General features: G+C 40.9%; 1 protein-coding gene across 1 annotated transcript in view; it reads right to left on the bottom strand.

The window, feature by feature from the left end:
- NCKAP5 (NCK associated protein 5) overlaps positions 1-23,873 on the bottom strand; it is a 520,582-nt gene that overhangs the window by 24,260 nt on the left and 472,449 nt on the right. The gene's annotated exons all lie outside the window — the stretch shown is intronic.

Raw genomic sequence — 23,873 nt, 5'->3', positions numbered from 1 at the left:
CAGGAATAGTAGGTGCTATGATCCTATATATAACGTGTTAGACAATCACTTAGTAAGTCCCTAAAGTTATGCCCAACACTGTACAAGGTGCTGGGCAAAGGGATGAAGAGGCAGTTTCAGCTCTTAAGGAGCTGATACAAGAAATAAAACACAAATAATGTTGCTGTCTTTAGAGAAAAAAAAAAGCCACTTATTTTTATGGCTTGTCTCCTACATAATTTGACTATTCAAAGCATTTTTCTTTGATCCCAAAGATAAAAATGGTGAGATTAGAAGACAACACTGGGTTTCCCAGGGGTGACTACAGGGAACCTGGAATCTAACCTAAATTTCCATTTTGAAAGTTAAAGGAATGAAGAATATATGATGACAAATGACATGGGGACGATTGTATTGTGCTGTGGTGTGATTCACAATGGCTACATCTGTCAGACTTTTTGACAAATGGCCTCAAATGTTCTCCAATTAAGTGAACCACACAGAATTTAACAGTTGCAGGGAATAAAAGAATGTGTCCTTCCATTTGGGGGAATAAATTTACTCCCATTCACACAAGGATGGGTAATCATTAACAGTGTTCCTGTGCCATAGAAAAAATAAAATACAAACAGGCATTGGATGGAGTGAGGGTAACGCAGCCTCCAAGGACCTCCCAGCCAGTGTCAATTTGGCAGAGTTTGTGATGGGCAATGAAGAATGACAGCTGCTCCCTGGTGCCACTCTTGGATGCTAAGGACCCAGAAAGTAAAGGAAACTCCAGCTTCTTCTCCCCCACTCCCAAGCAATGGGAAGACATTTTAGGTGATTAGCTGGCCTCGGGGAAAGAAGTGGAAGAAGCAAGACTAACAAACTGTAAACAGGTCAGCCTTGAGGGGCAAGAGAGCTCCAGAGATCCAATTATCTTCCCCTGAGAGTTTGGACTCCAAATAGTCCCTAAGCCTCACACAATGTGGGGGGATGGCAGTCTGTTCTCCACATCACTTGCAGGACACTTAGCGATTTCTAGTTCTTGGTATTTTCTGTTTCTCATCATTGTATCTCTGCCTACCACCATCACCAGCAACCCTACTGTCTCCTCCAAGCTTTCAAGTTTCCTTACGGAGGTTACCTTTAGCTGTGATTCCCAAGCATCCTCCTTACTTTCTTCCAGGATCACTACAGGTCTAGGAACCTCAGAGCAGGAATCTCTAAGTTACAGAGTGATTTCTAGGATTTATAAGCTGAGTCTATTACCATTTGAAGATTAAAAATTATATATATTTATTATTAGATTTCCCACAAAGTTGTGAAAAATTTTCAAGTAATTAACATACTTAGTTGTATATATCCAAGCAAACACTGTTCTTTTCAATATAGTCACCTTGGACATATAAAAATTTATTCTAATAATTCATTTTGGAATTGTTTTCCTCCAAGGTTCTTTTCAGAATCAGTTTATCAGACTCATTACTTCAGTCACATTTTGGTTTTGACCAAAAATGGTATTATTCCCTGGATTCACAGATTTGCATCTGAATGATGATGTCCTGATTCCAAAAGCCAAATTCACCTCCAGTGGATGAAGATATGCTCCCCCTGAAGGGAATAGGGACAACATATTAATCAATGGGCTGGATTTTCCTTCTTAGTCAATTGAAATGCATAGACTTATTCATTCACTCAATAAACATTTTTTAAGCACTTGTTTTGTGTAACAATTGTGATAGGTTTTAAGAATACTAAGCTAAATAAAATGTGAAGAAATAAGCTATATGGTCCTTTCCAGTTATAAATTTCTATATTTACATATTTTTTAAAAGTTCATAGTCTTTTAATCTCTAACAGTATTTTGAACAAATTCAGCATTACTGACATAAGTGTATAATTCCCTGGCACTCATTTGGATGCCTAAGTTCTGATTTGTTAGTTAAATATACAATGATTATTATTTGAAGTCATTCCTCATTCATCTGTAGATCACAACTGTGACAAAGACAATGAGCTGTCACTCAATATCTAACATGCTATCTTTCCTTTTAATATTTGGCACTTCTGAAGTTTCGTTGGGTTCCTTTTCTCCCGCCAGTAGACCACATTTTTATAAGTTCCTTTGCATCTAGGTGCACCCATATGACTAGGTTTTAACTAATGGGACCATAAAATAGAGAGCTTTGTCCTTGATTTCCTCTTTCTCCCTTCCTGGGAACTGGAATAGCGATGAGAGGCTGGTGAGTCAGCTTTGGCTCTGAGCATGAGGGTAACACCCCAGCAGGCGGTGAAGTAACAGATGGAACAGAAGTATCTGGATGACCTTATGGAACAATACCAGCAGCAATCATCTTCCTACCTCTGTACTGTGACTGAGTGGGAAGGATACTTTGATCCTGACTGACTCATTGTGTGCTGGGGTCTAACCTAAGGCTAGTCTCTATTTCGAATGATACGTCAGGCAGACCCATTTCAAGTGAACTGTGTTTTCCCTTTTTGAACACTCAGAAGAAAACAAATTAAATCCTTTCATTCATCTCTACTCTGCACTGGGTCGTCCAGATACAGCCTATGCCTACTTTTTCAAGAACTTTTCCACCATGAATGGTAAGACTATCCTTCCTCTGCCTTCTACATCTCCTTCAGGAGCTCTGAATGTTCCTAGCGGAACTACTCCTCCACTTACCTCTGTACCCCCACTGTCAGGAGAGGCTTAGTGCAAAAAGTCCTTCAGATAAGAATCCACCACCCTGGAACTCCACGTCATCACTGGTAGAACTGCTTCTGGAAAAATCTCCCCCATCCTCTTGGCTACATTCTAATATCCACAGTCTTGCCACTCTCATTTTCTTTGGGATCTCATGATTAATCTCATTGAACCCCATATATGTGTTTTTATTGTAACCACAGGATACTTAAGGCTCTGGGGTCATTCATAATTCCCTAGACTGTCATCTTCATTTGAGTCTATATAATCCCCTTTTAGAATCCATTTTCCACCTCCCCTATGTCCCTGTGCTCTTGAACCTCAAGGCCAATTAAAAGAAAAATGTCCTATGTAATCTCAAGCTCTTTTTTGAATATTCACTTAATCTTCTAGTTCTAACAGAAATCTGACTTCTGGGGAAATGGCTTCCCACTGAACCCTCTCGAGTGGTGGCTCCCCCTCTACATCACTGGACCTGGAGGTGGAGTAGGTATCTTCCTCTCCTCCCTTGGTGCTCCAGGATTGATTTTCATATTATCTGACTGCTACCTACTTCCTGTCCTTGTTATAATCATCTATAGATTTCCTTGTCATTTCTTCTAATTTTCTGAAGACTCTACTTGTGGTTTACTATCACACTCTCCAATACAACTCTACTCACAAATCTTGATGATTTCAATGTCCATGCAGATGATCCTTTGAATACACTGGTGTCCTCTCTTTTCTACAGATCTTGTCCTCCACCCATTTCCACCACCACCGACTGAACCCCTCCAGAACCCCGATTTCAAATTTTCCACTCTCCCAGTTTCACTGTTTACCAGCTTACTTCCTCTAATACTTCAATTCAACAATCTTCTGACTGGAATCTAACGTCCATTGATTCTACTAATTTTTTATGGTTTCTCATATCCTTTATGTCTACATTTCATTCTTATTCAGCTTAGTCTCCAAGGGTCATTGTTGTAATCACTTCCCTTCAAATACCTTCAACTTTATTGCTCCTTTCCTTGTTGTACCATCTGACAAAAACCCAACTTTATTAAGTCCAACCTCCTGCCTATTTCATTAGTGCTGCTGGATAAGCAAGTAGATAAACACAAAATCCTACTCACTGGTCTCATTTAATTCACAATTACTAGCTTCAGGTTGACAATCCTGCTAAATTTCTCTAGTCTCCCCCCTTCTAGACTATTTCTCCTCTATCTTCAACATTTCAACAGCTCCTTAACAATATTCTCGGCTGATGACCTTGCTTTCTATTTTCCTGAGAAAACAGAAGCAATCAGAAGAGAATTTTTACAAGATCCCATCCATATCTTACAGCATCTGCCCATAAATTCTCCTACCCCCTAGTCACCATGGATAAGCATCATGTTCCTATGTCAGTACAACCCCTCCACTCACACACATTTTCTACAGGATCAATTTTTCTCCCACTTTCCTGGATTATTTCCATCAGCATGCAATGTGTGGCAATTTCTCCTAGCTTAAAAAAATTCCTCTCCAGTGTCCCATTTATCTATGCCCTGTTATTACAAAAATCCTTAAAAGATTTATATATACCACTGTCTCCAATTCCTCTCATCCCACTCTTCCTTGGGTCCTCCCTAATCAGACCACCAACTTATCATTCTACTGCTCTCTCTCCACTCAAGATCTTCAGTGTCCTCCAGATTACTCCAAAGGTTAATTTTCAGTTCTTATGTAACTTGACCCTATCAGTATCATTTGACATATTTAATCTCTTTTCCACCTTGAGAACTCTTTCATAATCATAATCTTCATTGAAAAGTCTAGTCAGGTTTAATGTAAGTTGCTATGCAAAGTCCCAGTGGCATCAAATTTTGAATTAGGAGGTATTCACCTCTACATGGAAAATACTGGAAGGAAATGAAATAAATAATGAAGAAGAAAGAAGACCCAAAAGCTTGTCTTTAAAATTGATGATGGCCACATTTTAGCACAGAGGTCTGAAAGCTAGAAAAAAAATTTAGAATTCATGTAGTCCAACACTCCTGTCTTACAATAAGGAGGACACTGAGGCCCAGAGAAGAGTCGTGATTTCTCCATTATTACAGAGTGGCAGAGTTGGGACTAGCACCTAGGTCTTCTGCCTTGAAATGCTTATTCCAGTACCCAGTTTACACTGCTTTACTTCTGATATATATATGTGTGTGTGTGTGTGTGTGTATTAATACTTTAGAAGCATATATATGTAGATACATATATAACTATATACACACACAATATATAAATACAATCTATATGTATACATGCATAGAAATATAGCATATATACATATATATACACATATATGCATACATACAACATTTATGTATATGTGTTTTCCAGATTATTTTTTCCTGAATGAAAGAATTGTTGGGGAGAGGTCATGCACTCCCTCTCTGCCTGCTGCTCTCCTCTGATATAGTCAGGTGTCCCTACCTGGCTTCCCTGGGATCAAGCCTATCTCCCATGAAGACAGGGCTGATACTGAGGCAAAGGACTATAGGAAGCCTTTGATTTAGCAGACCAGGGGCTGAATGTAAAACTCACTGCCCTGTACCACCTCCTCTACTCTGCTGATAAAAAGAGGCTGGATCTGGGGATTAGGGAGTCTTAGCTTTGGTGTTGACTAACTCACTGAGTGACCTTGGATCTTATTCGAACAAATGAGAGGCTGTATTAGGTAAAGTCTTAATTCTTCCCTTCTACCCTGCAGGACCCCCGAGGTGCCTACAACCTCTTCTCCTAGTCTTTGCTCCGTCTCCATGACCTACTACCTACAACCTCTTCTCCTAGTCTTTGCTCCGTCTCCATGACCTACCACCACCTCATCTTTGAGTTTCTCGCCTGCCTAAATGTGTGCTATCTGCTTGTCTGTCTTGGTCATCTGAGCTGACCTCTCTAGGTGGGATTATGGGACTATATTATCTGGGGATTTCGCCAACACCCTTCCTATCCAGTTAAGACTCTTGGTTCAGGCTACAGTTAGATAGCTACCTCCCAGCATCTGACATGACATGAAAGAATGAATAAGCAATGGGGGAAAGCTGGTCTTGTGAGGCAAGAGAAGCAGCACAAAAAAGCACAGGACAAAAAGGAAAAATAAGGGCGCCTGGGTGGCTCGGTTGGTTAAGTGACTGCCTTCGGCTCAGGTCATGATCCAGGAGTCCCTGGATCAAGTCCTGCATCGGGCTCCCTGCTCGGCGGAGAGTCTGCTTCTCCCTCTGACCCTCCCCCCTCTCATGTGCTCTCTCTCTCTCATTCTGTCTCAAATAAATAAATAAAAAAAACTTAAAAAAAAAGGAAAAATAAGAAGGGAAAGATGAAAACAATAGCGTTATGACGCTGAAGCATAACACTCTCTGATACTGATTTTAGCCTAGAAGAACAGAAGAAGCCCATCTTAATATGTGACTTGTAACTAATAAGAGTATGGCATTTAATACTGATTAAGAGTCCCTCTCATATCTAAGAAGGTAGCAAAGAGGAGAAATTGGAGGCAGATAATTTTTGTGTGTGTGCAACTCATAAAAACGGAGCATTTTAAAACTTCTAAGATTCTAGAAGTCTCAGATCATGCTACTCTTTAATGGGTGTGTTTCTTATAGTCATTTTAATATAAAATAGAGATTTAAAAAAACTTGGCTCTCAGATTCTCCGAATTGGATTAATCACAATCTAATATTCATAACACATTATCATTGGACTAAGCATGGTCCTTTTTCATTAATGATATTTATTTATTATAATATAATGAATGACTGTGGAACCATTGCCCAATCCAAGGACTAGAATACTTTAAATAATCTACCTAACTGTTCTTCCCTCATCCCATCCCCTGCCTTCCCTACAGAAGTAACCACCACGATCAATCCTATTATTACCACTTCCTGCTTTTTTACTTTAATTTTATCACATACATAGGTATGCTAAAAAATATGTTGTTTAATTTGCTTGTTACTGAACTTTATACACAGGGTATCATACTGCATTCATTCCTGTGAGGCTTGCTTTATTCATTAGTTATGTTATTAAGATAATTCCACAGAATTGCTTTTAGCTGTGTTTCTTTCCTTATTACTGTTGGATAATATTTTACTGTGTGACTATGTCACCATTTATTTTTCCATTAACCTGTCAATGAACATTCTGGAGGTTTCCAGATGTTTTTACACTTACAAACTGCTGTGGATAGTCTAGTACAACCTTCCTGGTACCCATGTGCTAGACGATCTGTTTCCAGGAGTGAAGTCAGTGAATAAAGGAGCATAAAAACAATCATCCTTGAGAGACAATGCCAAATTCCTTTTCAAGGTGATTCTGACATTTACATCCTCAAAAGGAGTGCAAAAGAGATCCTGCCATCTGTGTCCTTCTTCAACACAATGTATTATCTGATTTTAAAATTTTTGTCAAATACATATAAAATGGTATTTCAATGCAGTCTTCATAAAACTTTTCCTGATTACTAATCTAGTTAAGTATCTCTTCATGTGTTTATTACCCATATCTTTTTTCTGTTCTTTAAAATGCCTTTTTTCATGTTGTTGGACCTTTTATCTATTAAATTGTTATCTTTTTCTTAGTAATCTACAGGGCAATGCAAATCTCTTTTCTCAGTTTGTATTCTGGCTTTCATTTTTTTTCCTAAGGTAGCCACTGATGAACAGAAGTTCTTAATTCTCATGTACTTTTAATGCTTTTTGTTTCTGGTTTAGGAAATCTTTCTCTCCACTCACGTCAAAAGGAATTTTTAAGGTTACATTTCTAATTTATTGTCACTATTGTATAGAAATACAATAACCATTTTAAAAAAATTGACCTTGTAAAACTTTCCTGTTATTTCTAGTAGTTCTTCTATAAATTCTTTAGGGTTTTCTATGGACATATCAATAACATCTAAACTAAAAGAGAGAAATAGTGGTATAAAAGAGGAAAGAAAATGTTAAAAGAAGAAAGAAAAATCCTCCCCAAACCAAAAACACTTGATCACAAAAAAGGAGAGATTAAAAAAACATAGAAACATAAAAAATAAATAAGTTATGTGTTCTTGTGAAATAATTAGAAGAATGAGATAATATAACCAAGATGAAAGAAGGAGATGATAAAAAATAAGAACAGAAATCAATAAAATAGGAATTAAAAATCTTAGGTTTAACGAAGTGAAAATTAGCTCTTGGGTAAGACTTACAAGAATGACAAACCACTGGTAAGCTTGACTTAAACAAGGAGAGTGGTTAAATAGCTAATATTATTAATAAGAAGGGGTATATTATTCATATTTAGTAGGAATTAAATTGATAATAAGCAAAATCAATCAACTGGTATATGCCAATAAACATGGAAACTTAGACTAAAGGTCCATAGTCCCATAATAATTTATATTACTTATCAGAACTGACAGAAGATGAAATAGAAAGCCTGAAAAGTCTTATAACTATTAATGAAATTGAAGCAAACATTAACAATCTTTCCACAAAGAATATATAAGGTCCAGATATAATTATAAGTAAGTTTTCTCACACTTATTAAAAGATTAGATCATTCTAACTTATACAACTTCTTAAAAACAAACAAACAGGAAAAGAGGAAATACTCCCCACTCATTTTATGAAACCAGTATTACTTTAGTAGTAAAGTACAAGAAAGCATAAGAAAATAACACCACTGAGCCATTTTAATCCATTTAATAAAATGAGTTAATAATAAATAAAATAAGTATATAAATGGGTCAATACATATAGATTGTAGAAATCTTTAGCAAAATATTAGCTAACTAAATTTATCAATATATACAAAATATACTATATTGTAGCCAGATTGAGTTTATCCTAAGGATGTAAGGCTGGTTTAATTTTTAAAATATAGAAATATCTTTAACTTCATTAAGAGATTAAAGGTAAAAACCATATGATCATCCAAAGAGATGCAGATATACTTTCTGATAAAAAATCAACATGAGTGCATGAGTAAATAAAAAAACTTTCTTAGTTAATTAGTATTAGAAGAAAATGTCTCTAACCTGATAATCTACTAAAAAGTAAAAACAACAACAAAGAGTTACAACAAACATCATCATCTTAACCGGTGAAACAATGGAATTAACTGCTTTAAAAACCAGCAACAAGACAAGAATGCCTATCATTACCACATCAATTCAACATTAACTGGAGATTCTTTCTTCTAGAAGCATACATTCTTTTCAAAGAATCTCCTATCAACCTTCCCTTTAAATGTAACTCTAGAAACAGGTGTTCTTAGGCTCAAGGTATAGTGTTTTGAAAAGGTAGAACACTTCTCCCTCCCCCCAAATCATTATCAAGTTTCTTTTCAAAGATAATGCTCAGCATAATGGCACATTTTAGCAGTCAATTTAAAGAATGGGAAAAAAAAGGAAAAGTATAATTTAACATAGTTAGTTGTAAATCCAGGAGCATTACCCAGGCTAAATATCATCTTGCTCTGGGACCAAGGAATTAAACTCATTTTGCTTTTTCTTCTTCAACAAATGCAGAACTTAAAGAGCTATTTTATCCCATAATTTCGTTCATCTTATGATTCAAGTGGTATTATACTGAATAACATTTATAATTTAACTGTATTATGTGTGTGAACTTTGCACTCCAAGGAGAACTAAAAGAGATATTTTTATGGCACTGAAATGATCATTTTTTTAAAACTTTTTTTTTTCCTTTTGAGAAAGGTATCAGAAATTTTTTTAATTTATGCTTTGGGTTTTTAGTGAAGACAATGACCTATTTCAGGGCCAATGCCTTTCATTCATTTGACTATTATTTATTAAGTGTTTCCTGTGTACCAGGTACTGTTCTAGGCACTGGTGATGTAACACTGAACAAAATAAAATATTCAGTCCCTGTGTTGCTTTAATGTCCAGAAACACATGAGTGCAGTTGAATAATAAAGGGGTGAGTCCAGGAGGTCCTAGAATAAGTATCCTCTGTCCCACTATGTGCTTTTCTTCTCTCCCTGAAAACCTTCCATTACTATATTTTAGAAGTACCAGGAAAGTATCTGGGTTGATCCCCTTTCAGGTTTCTTCACGGCTCCACACAAGAGCTACACCTCACTGAGTCTTCCTTGGTAAATTAATTTATAATAATAACAATAGCTTCCATTGAAAGGGCAAATTTCAGAAAGGTGTGTTGCCTATACTGTCTCATTAAAATCTTGCAATTAGGCATTATTACTATTTGATGGATGAGAGACTGAAGCTCAGAGAAACTCAGTGATACCACACATTATAAACAGTAATTCAAATTTTTCCGACTCTAAAGAATCCATGAACATTTTCTAGTATATTTGGTTGATGTATTCCTTTCCTTCCTTCCTTCCTTCCTTCCTCTTTCCTTCCCTCCTGCATTCATTCTTTCATTCACTATCTCAGAAAATGCTAAGTTATATACCAAAGAGAACTTTGGATTTCCTGTTGTTCTCCTGAATGCTGAGTGTAGTCTTTATTCACAATCCATCAATGCATGGATTTTCCCCACCTATGTAACACTGTATAACCCAAATGGTAGACAGAGTCTCCTTTTCTCTTCCCTCACCAGTGTATGGTATAGAAAAACTCAACTAAAAAAAAAGTCTTAACAATTAGAGTTTTTTTTTTCCCCCAACAGAATAATCTCATTTCTAAAATGGTGCATACCCAGATTACCTACCAATAGGGGAATCCAAGCAGAGACTGAATAAGGAAAGGAGGAAGGTTCATTCATTCATTCACTCATTCACTCACTCATTCATCAAACAAATATCCACTGAATGCCAGGAATTATGAGCCTATGACATGAAACAAAGCTCTCTGCCCTAATGGAACTTACGTTCCAGTGAGAGGGAAGATAAACAAGAGAACTTAGAAGTTCTCTTCCAACATGAAATCTCTAGGTTATTCGAAATGGGAAGAAGCAGCAGAAAGAAAGAGAGTCAAGTTTTTTGTTTGTTCTTTTTCAGCAAAGGCTGTAGGACAGATTCAAATTTAAGGGCAGATTCTGGGAAGAGCAACTGCAAATCCAAGCCTGTTCATCATCCGTGTTATGTGCTGGTCCTCTGCTCACCTTTCAAACTCACTGGCACACATAGATTACAACCACTGCCAGTTGGCACCACCTTTATATTATAAATTACTCTCATAAAACCGTATGTCCTTCTGTTCTGTTAACTGCTGAGGGGGAGGGCTGGCAGTCACTGCAAGTCACTGCCTTCTTTTGACCCTCCATTCATTCCCCAATGCACTCACTTTTCCACAGGAGAAATTCTCTTCTCCTTTATGCCCACTCAGACTTGACTCTTCAAGGCTCACCCCAGAAGATACATTGACTACTTTATTCCTTCTGCTGGTAACCCTGTTGGCACTCAATTTCAAACACATAGACCATTCAGTTACCCAGTCCTTCAGTAAAATTTCAGTAAGCACTTGCCATGTGCTAGCATTAGTATAAAAGGTCACAATTCCCACTGTTAAGAAACAAGTAGGGGAGACAGATGAGGATAACAGCAATTTGATCGTCATGGTAGACTAGAGTACCATGGAGTCACAGAGGAGGGATATAAGCCTATAAGCCTAGATCTAGAGCTCTGACTTTGAAATGATCTGCTCTACTTGAAATGGGAGCATAAGTCTTAATTTGACATGGGAAAATAAGACCCTATTATAGCTCATGATGTTAAGGTCACAGAGAATGAGTTATAAGAGGGGACAGGCAGGCATGGATAGGGGTGGGAATCTCTGTATCATCATTTTGGGAACTTATTTCAATGCAGCTGGTCTTATAGGGGGATTTAAAAAAAATTGAAGTATAATTTTCATACAATATCCTGTAAGTTTCAGGTGTACAACATACTGATTCAATATTTTTGTGCATTATTAAATGATTCCCATGGTAAGTGTTGTTACACCCCCCATGACTTATTTTATAACTGGAAGTTTGTACCTTTTAATTCCTTTCACCTCTCTCACCTACCTTCCAGTCTCCAGCCACTCTGGTAACTGACAGTTTGTTTCCTGTGTGAGTCTGTTTTGTTTTGTTTGTTCTGTGTTTTGGATTCCACATATAAGTGAAATCATATGGTATTTGTCTTTCTCTGACTTACTTCACTTAGCATGATACCCTCTAGATCCATTTATGTTGTCACAAATGGAAAGATCTCATTCTTTTTTGTGGCTGAGTCATATTCCACTGTATATCTATACCACATCTTCTTTACCCATTCATCTGTCGATGGACATTGGGTTGCTTCCATATTGTGGCTGTTGTAAATGATGCTGCTATGAACATAGGGGTTCATATATGTCAAGTTTCTAACTTCTCTCTACAAGTAGACTCTAAGCTCCGTGTGGGGAGGACCATGTCTCATGCTTCTTCTCTATTCACCATAGCACTTAACTTAGTGATGATTCACGGTGAGTTATGATTATGCGTAGACTCAGTACTTGTTAGAAACTTAAAGAGTTCATAGCCTGCAATGTAAGCGCTTCAAAGATCAGTCAGTAATAGAAAGACAGTGGACTCTATGAATCACCCAGAAGGCTCTTGAAAACAAATACTCCTTTCTCTGGACATGGGTCCTATGATCCTTTCTCACTAATTAGAGCTGATGGTGAAATGACTAACACAACAAACTCCAGAATATGGCGATGAAAGACTCAGGCTGGCTAGTTAAATCACTGTAGTGGAAGAAACTGGGATCTTTCTGTTTTACCTAGTTACCAAATTGTTTCCCTCACAGATGGTCATAAAAGAAACTGATCGATTTTTCCTTTGCTAAATTATTCCTTTAAAATAAAACTGACTTAGAACAACTGGATAGTCAAATTAAGAAGTTAGATCCATATGTGAGGACAAAATTCCAAATCATATGGGTATGAGAGGAAATAATGAGGATTATATTCCCCTATAACTATGGAGTGGGAAAGGGTTTGTCCTAAAACAAAAGATTTATGAGTTTGACCATATGAAAATAAAATCTACAGTGCAAAGAACATCATAAGTGATTTCAGGAGCAAATGAAAAACCAAGAACGTTTAGTTTGTATTATAAACAAAGGAATAATATCCTTAAACTTTAAAATCTCTTTGAAATTGAGATGAAAAAAGACTAGCAACTCAAGAGAAAACTGGGCAAAGGTCACAAGCAGATGATTTACAGAGATAGAAATATAAATGGCATTTTAATAGTTTTGAACAAAAGTTTCCAACCTCACTCTTAATAAGATACAACAAATTCAGACCACACTGGAAAAATCATTTCTCCTGTGTAAGATTGACAGGACACACAGGTTTGACCTTGAATTTGTAGGTGAGGCTTTGCGGGACCAGACACATCAATCATATGAAAACAGCACAACTCCTCTGAGGATACATCCACTCTTTGACTCAACAGTCCAATCTGGGAATCTATTCCATGGAGGACTAGTTAAATTAATTATGGCACAGCCACACAAAAGAGCTACGCAAAAGAACATGGGAAGACTTTTATATACTGACATGGAATGGTCTCCAGGATATATTGTTAGGTGGAAGCAAACAAAACCAAACAGGATGCTGAACAGTGTAGATAGTTAACTTCCTTCTGAATATGAAATATTTACTTGCATTTATTTGGTGTGTACAAAGACTGGGAGGATAAATAAGAAACCAGTAAAAATGGTTACCCTGTATGGGGCTAGAGGCACACAGGTTGGGCAGGGACTTCTGTGATCAAAACAATAAAATCAAGTTTTGAAAAATGATAGCTGAGGGAAAACGCAAGAACTTCTCTAAACAGCAGAGACTTGACGCGAAGCGTGAAGCTTGACAACCAGTGACTGCAGCATTTGTGCACAGTAATAGAACTGGGCGGCGGGGTGGTGGTGGTGGTGAGGACCGGAAGCTACCCAGCTCAACACAGGCTGAAAGAGGGAAGGGAAGATCCTTGCTCCAGATCTGTAAGTAAGTTGTGGTCCAAGAAGACACCTGCTTGCTTTCAGTTGAGTATTTGAGAACTTCTGTACCTCTCAAAGATTTCATGGGCACGTGGTGCGGTGAATGATGTCAGCACAGCTTTGGGCCTTCCCTAAAAATACTGATCCTGTAGAATTTCCTTCTACCAAATCCTAACTAAGCTCAGGAAGGTACCTGACTGTGTCTGGAAGAGGGGACATCCCAGGATGAAAAGAGTCAAGATGACGTATTATAGCACAAGATGGGCCAAACAAATCAGGATAAAGGGAAGATTTTTAAAAAAGTAAAAAAGAAAAGAGTGGAAGAAACCACTCTTTAAGATGCTTTTGGGGGCTCATCAACAGGGAGTCTGGGAGCCAACCACCAGCCTTCTCTGCCTGCACAAGATGGAGAGCAAGCTTGGCAAATATTATGGACAGGATGCTGTCTCCTTTTCTAATTAAATTCCTTTAAGAGTCGGCTGATTTACTCATTTATAATAAAATCCCTGGTCTAATTAAAAATGGGACTTTCTCCCACCTGATCTAGCCTCACCATATTTCCAATTTCCATGTAATTGAATCTGAAAACAATGATGCTGAGTGATAGCTCGGGATATTGCTACTTATTGTGAAAATAAATAATAAGGATGGAGAATGGTGCCTGGCTTGTTTCAGGGAAGTTTAAATCACCTCTTTCTCACTTCGACTGAATTTTAACAACAGATAAAGACAACATGATATTTCCCTTAATGAAACTGTATAATGTTGGCTAATTTATGAGAGAGGTTTACCTTTCTGAGGCTTTAGCTTCCCATTATTTTGGCCTGCGTTTGTAAGGTCTCTGTGCTCCCTGTCCCTCCCCTGATATTCAACCTTAAATTCCAGGAATTGTTCTTTCTTTCAACCCATTTAACATAATACTGCTTATATTTATTTAGCACTCTGCAGATTGGAAGCCTTGTGACATCTGATGTCACATCTGAACTACTGTGGGAGAGAAAGGCAAGGCGGGCACCATGTGGCATATGGAACCAAGGCTCAGAAAGGTCAACACTATTCATCCAGGATCACCAAGTCTATTTGCAGAGCCTGACCTAGAACCCAGGTGTCCTAACTCCTGATTATGGGCATGTCCAACAATTCCAGCCAAATGACAATGCCTTTTGGTTTCTAGGTTCCAAGAGGTTCATAGAACAGCCAGTTGTGTGATTCACCGCAGGATGCTCGACATTTTTTCTTGGCAGAACTCCTTGGGAGTTGCTCCTTGGGAAGGGAACGCTGTTTGTTTCTGTTTTTGTTTTCCTGAGCTCATCTGCTTGGTTGTACAGTATGTGTATGTTTCTAGATTTTTGGCTGGTTGAGGAGGGGCAGTTAGGATGGGAGAATATGAGAAATGATCCCTTTCTTTATCCTTGAGGTTTGAGAACAAAACACTCTAAATACTTAGAATGTATCCATCTCCTTTACCCTCATACCTCAAAGGTTTGCACACTGCATTCTTGTTTTGCACACTATAATAATTACTTCTAGAAAGAGTTACTTCTGAATACTAAGACCCTTCCTTTTCCTACTTACCCCATTTCTTCAACAGGGCTTCTTCTGCTGACCCCAGCTTTTTTAATCCTGAGGTTTATGTTAATCTTCTGACTCTTAACCATTCAGAAGGAAGAAGTCTGGCCAGAGGCCCTTTCCAAATGTCACTGTGTGCTTTTTAGCCAAAAATGAAACTCTTAAGATCCCCAAGGAAACCCAAACTCCTGTTGACTATGTTTTTTTCTTCATTTTTCATCTAATTGCCATTTACCTAATTCACTAGAGCAGTATGAGGATTAACTGTTCTCTGGTTACTTTCAAGTCTGTAAAGGATTTCCTCCTCCTCAGGGTATGTTCTCTAAGGGAGACAGAAATGAAACACTAATAAGAGATTTAATGTGTAGCAGCTTTAAATGATCTGTGCTCTGTGTTGTAATTTTTGCAGTTGGTGTCTCCCTAACATACTCTGACTTAGGCGCTGGGAATGGGATCAGCAGCCAAGTGTGAAAGGTCCAGGTGGAAGCATGAACTTCCTTTTCAAAGCCCCTTGGAGGAAGGGCATCTTAACCACCCAATCAGGTGCTGGGCCAGGCCTAGGGTGCCTGCTGGGCAGGCAGAGGGATTTGGCTGCTGTCATATCTTGGCACCAATATTTGACAGCTTGTCCCTCTCAATGAACATTTCTGATGCCTAAAGGGCAATCTTCTCTTGGCTTCTTCTTGGTTTTGTTGACATTTTGTGCAGGATAATGCTTTGTTATTGGGGGCTGCCCTGTGCATTATGGGATGCTTAGCAGCCTCCAGGGGCTCCTCATATCAGATAGGAGACCACCCACCTCTGAATATGAAAACCCCAAATGTCTCCAGAGATTGCCAAATGTCTCCTAGGGCCACAACCATCCTGTTGAGAGCCACTGGGCCACATAATTCTGGGTGAACACTCAAGGTATTACTTGGATTACGGGCAACCTCTATGAAGAAGACATCCTTAGACACCCTCATGGGGCTGTCTTGGAGTACAACACTCCCTTCTGCTCCCCCTGTGTGAGGCTAAAAGGACACAAGAGTTTCCCAAATGACTCATCATCCAATTCGCTGCTTATCTATTTAGTTTCAGATCCTTTGCCCAGCTTTCTTTTGGCCCTGGCAGCCAAAGATGGCTAGTGTGCGCAGCATCAAGTATTATTTTCTCCCCTTGCAAATTCCACACCAACCAGGGATTTGGTTTTTACTTTGTGATTCAACTTTGCAAGCTCGGGTTTAAATGTTTCAGGTTACCACACATTCAAACTTGAGAGGGTAGCACTGAGGGTGCTGTCGTAACGATGGGGGGCAGAACGTCCATCAAAGAGTGACAAACTCCGGGGGGGGCATCTCTTCCCTCCAAAATGTCTCATTAGGGTCCCAGACTTGGCCTCCCTCTCCTCTATCTCCCACAGTCCAATTTAATTGAGCGAAGGCCTCGCCACGGCACACTGCTCTTTCGACAGGAGGGTAAACTCATTCTGTCCATCATGACATTTGCTTTCTCAAGGGCCTCACAATATGCAGCTCCAATAATTAAATGCAGCTCACATCGCAGCCTCCCTTTTCAAACCCGTCTGAAGGCACAGTGGGTTGTTTTTTTGTTTGTTTGTTTGCTTTTTTTCTGATGGTTACCTTTTGACCATGTGATTTTCAGAAGCTAGTGAGTTTTTTGGTTTGTTTTGTTTTATTGTTGTGCATGACACTTCTCCCCACTGAAACCCCCAAACCTCAGCATAGTGCAAGTCCCATCCGAACAGCTGAAAGGGCTGCGGATTTTCTCATGGTGGACAAAAGGTGACAGAGAGAAACTTGAGACCCTGGTTATGATAAGGGTCTCAGAGCAGCCTGCTGTCCGGGTCAGTACTTTTCATTTGTCACCCGGGGACAGTTTATTGCTGGGAAATGAATCCCTTGTGTTTTATTGCCCGTGTCCATTTACCTTGAGTTGGGACGAGCTTGTCAAAAATAAAGCAAATCTTGAAAATGACCTAATAAGAGTGAAGTTCCAGGAAGGACCAAGGATAACTCTTACCTGGAGCGTCCATTTTAAACAAGAGATTTCTCTGGGGGAACTTGGGAGTGATTATAATGAGTCTGGGTTTCGTTTAACCTAATGCTGATTTTGCACATTACAGAAATTTGTCCTCTTTAAGGCATATGCCAGATGAATGCTTTAAAACAGATGCAACTTTGTGTGAATTTTCTATAAAATAGCAAAATCTGATTGCTCTATTAATAGCCAAAATCCTTGGCCTTGGGAAGGCCGGGTGGCAGCATTTTTAAAATTCATCATCTCTGCATAATTAGTTGTGAATCTCTAAATATTCAAGCTGAGGAATTAACCAGGAGCTGGAGCTGTTACCCTTCAGGGTCTCTTTTAATATTGTTCCACAGTCATCATTTCCTTGTATTTTTCTAATTACTGCAAAACCAATTGTTTTTAACTCAACGGCCCTCACTTTTTGTAATTTGTTGAATGTAATCACCTTCAAAGTAAGAAAATGTACTTCTTGTCCAGGAAATTGGGGCTTGATTAGATGAGTGTCATCAGGTGGCTGTGGGACCCTGGTCCTGAAGCTTTACTTATTTGATCCAATCATTGCATTTTGAGGGTATGGGGTTCAAGGAAGGAGAGGGTGCTCTTGAAAGTGAGCTGCAAAGTGTGATCTATAGACCCCAGTGGGCTTTAATTTGGAGAAGATTTATGAAAACTAAAAAGAAGTATCAATTCGGATTCCTTACTCTGAGAAGCCCACAGTATGGCCTTGGGCAGTAGATCACAACTGTGTAGAGTACCTGATTATCTTCTCGCTCAGATGGAGCTTCATGTGTAGGTCTCATTAGAAGCATCCAGGGAGCAGGTCTATGTCACTAACCTGGCCTCAACCTCTGGCGTCCAGTGTTGGTGTGGACACTGAGCAAGTGATGAATAAACCAAGATGAACTAGTTTAGAGGTCAAGTCTCTTCTTTGCTTTTATTCTTTTGCCAATCTCATTTATCTACTAACCAGTTCAACTTGGAAACTTTCCAGTAAAAAATATGGCAAGAATAAGGTTCTTAATCTTTGATTTGTCTCTTTCAGATCTCAAGGGTATGATGCATTTTCATCAATAAGAATGACGCTCTATGACAACAGTTCCTAAACTGGGGCAGAGATTATGAAAATCAAGCCAGGGTGCATGGAGCCATTGAGAAGAAACAAAAAAGCAAAAGATTCTTATAGGCAACCATAGCACCCATGAAGAATCATCACTGAAGAGTTATGGGAAAATGGATTCATTGCTTTCTCTAGCACAGCCCCCAGCTGTAGGTAGCCGCTCTGGATCTTTCTTCCTCTGGACAAGCAAAGGTCCAAATGGATGAAGGGTCTGTGTGTGAGGAGCTAAACAAGGCCATAACTAGTTGTGTGAGTCAGTTGCAATTCTGTTCAATATTTGTGATGTTGTTTAACATTTATTAAACAAGTATGGTGTGCTAGGCCCCGTGCTAAGTGCAGAACATGAACAAGGAGCAATCTTGGCATTAGTGAGAGAGCTGAACATGCAAAGAAGTAAGTATCATTTCAAGTGGTGAGTGACAGAAATAAAGTCAGGGTATCACAAGAGAGCAGACAGGGAACAGTAATTTGGGCATGGCTAATGGAAGAGCATCTAGGGAGACTTCCACCATGGAGGAGGTAAAGTCTGAACCGAATCTTAAAGACTAAGTCAGAGTTACGCGAAGGTTAGCGAAGATAGGTGTTGGTATGAAGGACGTTCCAGGAAGTGAGGCCACAGAGCAAAAGTAAGGAAGACCTTAACAGCACCCTGAATTCAGGATAGAAGGGGGCATGCTGATGACACATAAAGTTTAAAACAGGAAATGGAAAAAGATCAGAGCCCATCTTGGGCTCTGTGAACCTTGTAGAGGAGACTGCATTCTGTCTGTGGGTAATGGAGAGTCCTAGAAGAGTTTCCAGCAAAAGGCACACCATGATAGGGTGCTGCACTTTGGTGGCAGTGGGGATGACGCATCCGAGGGGGATGGGACTGGCAGTGGGCAAGGAGCAAAGGGAGGCAGTGGACTGTGTAGACCCGTGAAGGTGCTGCTGGAGCACTGGTGGAGGGGCTAGAAAGAGGGAATATTCAAGAAGTATATGGGGGGGGGGCAGCAGGATGTCAGGACTGTCAGAATGTGGAAGGTGGGAGAAGAAAGAGTCAAGGCCATCTAGCTTCACAGACTGTATTCCTAAAAGAATGGAGACCGCCAGGTGAGACAGGGAGCCTGGGAGATGGAGATTTCTAGAGAGAAGAAGAGAGGTGTCCGTTTGGACATTTGCCCTTGGGGTACCTGGTGGGGTTGGTGATGGTGGTGGGCAGCCTGACAGATCAGTCAGCAGCTTGGGAGACACGCACCGGCCAGGGATTGTTATTTGACTTTCTACTAATCAGGTCCAGCTGGTTCAGCCAGGGGTGAAACTCCCCTGGCCTCCCTTCATCCAGAGATTGGAGCCCCACTGTTGCAACTCCCTGGGTCTCAACTCATCCAACATTCTGCCAATGGCTTGTTGTCTCTCCCCTTCCCCTTCTACCTCTGTCCCTTGCTCATGCCTTCTCCAAGGCCCTGCCTGCAGGGAAAGAGGTGGGGATGTTTGTTATGCCTAACTTGGCGAATTAGAGTGGGCAGCTCTGTGGAAACAAAGCCACAAAATTACTTCTGTCTGAAACCTCACCTGCTGGGCCACCTACCCAGCTCCTAAAACCTGCTCCTGCCGCTTGGTGCTAACAACTTAGACTTTTCAAACATATTTCAAAGTTAAGCTAAAGAAACTCACCTTGGAAGAAAAGACATGTATTTACTTTAGTGTTTTATGAGCCCGTAGGCAGGGTTTTGGAAAGTAGGTTTCTTTGGTCACAATCAGTGTGATTCAAAGAAGCAAGTGGGCAGGAGAAACCAGGGAATGTGGGGGGGTCACAGGACACTCTGTTTGAACGGAAATCCTCCCCCCGCCACCCCGGGCATGCTGTGATTAGCAGGGCAAGTACTAATGACTGATCAGTGGCCTGGGGGAGGAGGTGCCAGGGAGGGCTTGGGGTGACAGGCAGAGGTCCCTGACTATGCATTTCCTACAACGCATGGAGGGATGGATTGCCACCATCAACTGCCCTTCTCTACCTGCAGGAAATTTCAAGGAGCCAGGGAGAGAGAGGGAGTGTTTGAGAAAAGACAACTATCTTGGAGAACATCCAGTAAGGCTTCCAGATCTATCAGCAATTCCATTCTGCAGGGGGCGGGGGGGATCACTTTCACAGGTGCATGTGATGAAAGCCAGGCAAAATGGTGGCTGGCAGGGAAGGACATGTCACCCACACACCCAGGATACGTACTCCCTGTAGTGTTTTTCTCTGAATCATTTCTATTTCTTTTCGGATCCATTTTGCCAGCGTTGATAAAGTTCATGCTGCTGCGTCCACCCTACCTGCCCCTTCCTAGGGTTTGTTGGAAGCCAGCAGGCGCCCAGAGCCACACCAGCTGTCTGCACACATTCCTTCTTCCTGGCAGCTCTCTCATCGGCCAGGGCTGAGCTATTAGCCGGTTCACTATTAAAAGCAGAGGGCAGGTGCCTGGCTGGAGGAAAAGCATCTCCTCGCTGGTGGTGCTGCTTCCAGTTAGTCTACCTAGCCCTCGGCTTTTTTTTTTTTTTAATTTAATTGTATTATGTTATGTTAATCACCATACATTACATCATTCGTTTTTGATGTAGTGTTCCATGATTCATTGTTTGTGCATAACACCCAGTGCTCCACGCAGAACGTACCCTCTTTAATACCCATCACCAGGCTAACCCCTCCCCCCACCTCCCACCCCTCTAGAATCCTCAGTTCGTTTCTCAGAGTCCATAGTCTCTCATGGTTCGTCTCCCCCTCCAATTTCCCCCCCTTCATTTTACCCTTCCTACTTTTTTTTTTTTAACATATAATGTATTATTTGTTTCAGAGGTACAGGTCTGTGATTCAGCAGTCTTACACAATTCACAGTGCTCACCATAACACATACCTTCCCCAATGTGTATCACCCAGCCAGCGCATCCTTCCCGCCCCCCACCACTCCAGCAACCCTCAGTTTGTTTCCTGAGATTAAGAATTCCTCCAAAGAAGCACCATTCGCCCAGAGGCTACGGCAACGGAATGGAAGGAGCCCCTCCTCTTAAATAGGGATTTGCTCTGGTTCGAGGAAATAGGACAAACAAAGTGGGTAGATTAAGAAAACAACTCGGACTAAGACTCACTGCCATTTGCAAAAAGAGCAAAAAGAAAAGTTAAAGGAACAAGGTCACTGTTCCCCAGGTTCTTCCCTAGCCTTCCCCTAATGTTTATTTCTGATTGCTTTGCACGGCTCATTTAAACAAGGCAATGTTAACACGTGAACCCTAAAGTATGTTCTTTCATACTGCAGCACTTGTTCATTGACACAGTTTGGCTTGTTTCCTTTTTCAAGATGTTTTCAAATTGCCATTGGACTATCCCTCTTCCCCTCGCCAATTCCTTCCTTCCACCCCCCCCTCACTGGAAACTCACCGCCAGAGGGAGAAACCAGACCACTGAAGATGAAGATTGTATCCCTCTTTTTAGTAACCAACCACGTATAGAATCATGGAACTCCCCCTTCACTCCTGACACCTTTCTTCGCCTAGCTCCTAAGACACCATGCTCCCCTGGCTCTCCTCCCCGCTTCCTGCTGGCTCCTCCTTTGCTGGCGCTTTCTTTTCTCCCTGACCTGTAAACTCAGGAGGATGGGATTCTCTCTCTATCAACACTCCCTCCCCTCCTGACCACATCTGGACCCTCTACATGCTGACACTCAAAGTTACATTTCCAGACCAGACCTGATCTGCTGAGCTCCAGACGCCCACAGCCCATGCCTACTCCACATTTCCACCTGCCCCACAGGCAGCTCACACTGAGCACGTCCAAGACGCTTCCCCCGGCTCCATCCTCAGCCTTCCCCATCTCAGTCAGCAGAGCACTGTCCCTTCCAGGACCTGAACCTTGGAGCCACCCTAGACTCTGCTATTTCCTTTACCCCCACCCTCTAATCTGTCAATAAGTTGTGTTGTCTTTTTAATTAGATCTGGAATCAGACCATTCTCACTCCCTGTTGTATATGTTGCATGTGGCTATTGATATTTAAGTTGAACTCAATTAAGATAAAAACATAATAGGGAAAAAAGAAAATGGACCAAGTGAGAACTCTTAAGAAAACAGAGAAAATGAAATTTAAAAATTCTGTTCCTTGCTTGTACTAGCCACATTTCAAGTGCTTATGGGCCACATGTGGCTCATGGCTCTGGTACTGGCCTGTGCTGCTCACTCCTTTCACAGAGACCATCCTGCCCCAGCCACTAAATATCTCTTGCCTGGGTGGCTACAGTAGCCTTGGGGCTGATCTGGCTCCTTCAGTCTTTTACAACATGGGAGCCAGAGAGATCCTTTGGGAACATCTTAGGTTATGCCTCTTCTCTGCTCAAAGTCATCCCAAGGCCCCCATGCCTGTGCAGCAAAGTCCTCGGAACGGCAAGCGAGCCCTTACAAGCTCCGGCTCCTTCTACCTGTCCGACCTCATCTGCCCTCCCCCTTCCAAACTGCTCTGGTCACAGCCACACTGGCGTCCTGCTGCTCCTGCCTCCAGGCTTCTGCTCTGGCTGTTCCCTCCGCTGAGCATGCTCTTCCCCCAGACATCCTCCCGGGTCACTCCCTCTCCTCCTTCTGATCTCAAACACCACCTTCTCAGTGAGACTTGGTAAGACCACTTTTTTAAATGTTAACCCCGCCCCCCCCAGCAGCAGTCCTGCCCTCCCATACCCTACCCTGCTGCCCCTTGTCTTTTCCACAGCACTCGTTCTCTTTTCAACAAATGATAGACATTTACTAGTTAATCATATCTGTTGTTTACTCTCCAGCAGGGAATTCCGTCTAGTTACTCACCGCTGGGAAAGCTGGCCCAGAGGAGGCTTGCCAAAAATATTTGTTCAATAAATAAATGGAGTTTTAGAGCTGGAAGGCGCCCTGGAAATCCCTCTTGGATGGAGCAGCTGAAGGTCAATGAGGTGAAATTAGCCACTGTGGACCCACAATAAATTCAAGGGAAGAACTGGACCAACAACTGGCCTGGCCCTAGGTGTCTTCGCTGGGCGGTCCTGTGACGATGACCTCCCCTCCCCCTTTCTTTGCCACAACCAGAGGGGCACCGACAAACCACAGAGAGCCAATGGGGACACCAACCTAACTACAATGCCAAGGGTATTTATCACTTTCTTCTTGGTAAGCCTTTGTATTGTTTCACCATTGGTCCCGCTTCTCTGATAACTTGTAGGAAGCAAGGAACAAAGTGGGGGCTCTGGCTAATGGCTCTTCTTCCCCCCATATGTCCCAATGCCAGGACTCTTGGAAAACTGTAAACACACATGGTTGGTACGTTTTCCCTAAAGCAATTTATCAGTCTTGTTTTAAAAAAAAAACAAAGTCATATTTTCATCATCTAAGTGCTAAATTAGTATTTGAAAAAAAGTCGATTAGCATGAACAAAATGATTCTCCATTGCATCACTGAAATATTTCTGACAATCCAGAGTAGATTAGAAGGAAAGTAGACCCCAGATCCCATTTTGTATCAGGGGTTCATCTGTCCTCCTGTAGCTGTAAAGAAAAGCC

This window comes from Eumetopias jubatus, unplaced genomic scaffold (genome assembly GCF_037043125.1).
Source record: "Eumetopias jubatus isolate StellerSeaLion01/CBP00866 unplaced genomic scaffold, mEumJub1_p1.0 scaffold_3, whole genome shotgun sequence".
NCBI classification, from domain to species: domain Eukaryota; kingdom Metazoa; phylum Chordata; class Mammalia; order Carnivora; family Otariidae; genus Eumetopias; species Eumetopias jubatus.
The sequence above is the reverse complement of the archived record's forward strand: the minus strand, read 5'-3'. Positions and strand labels throughout refer to the sequence as shown.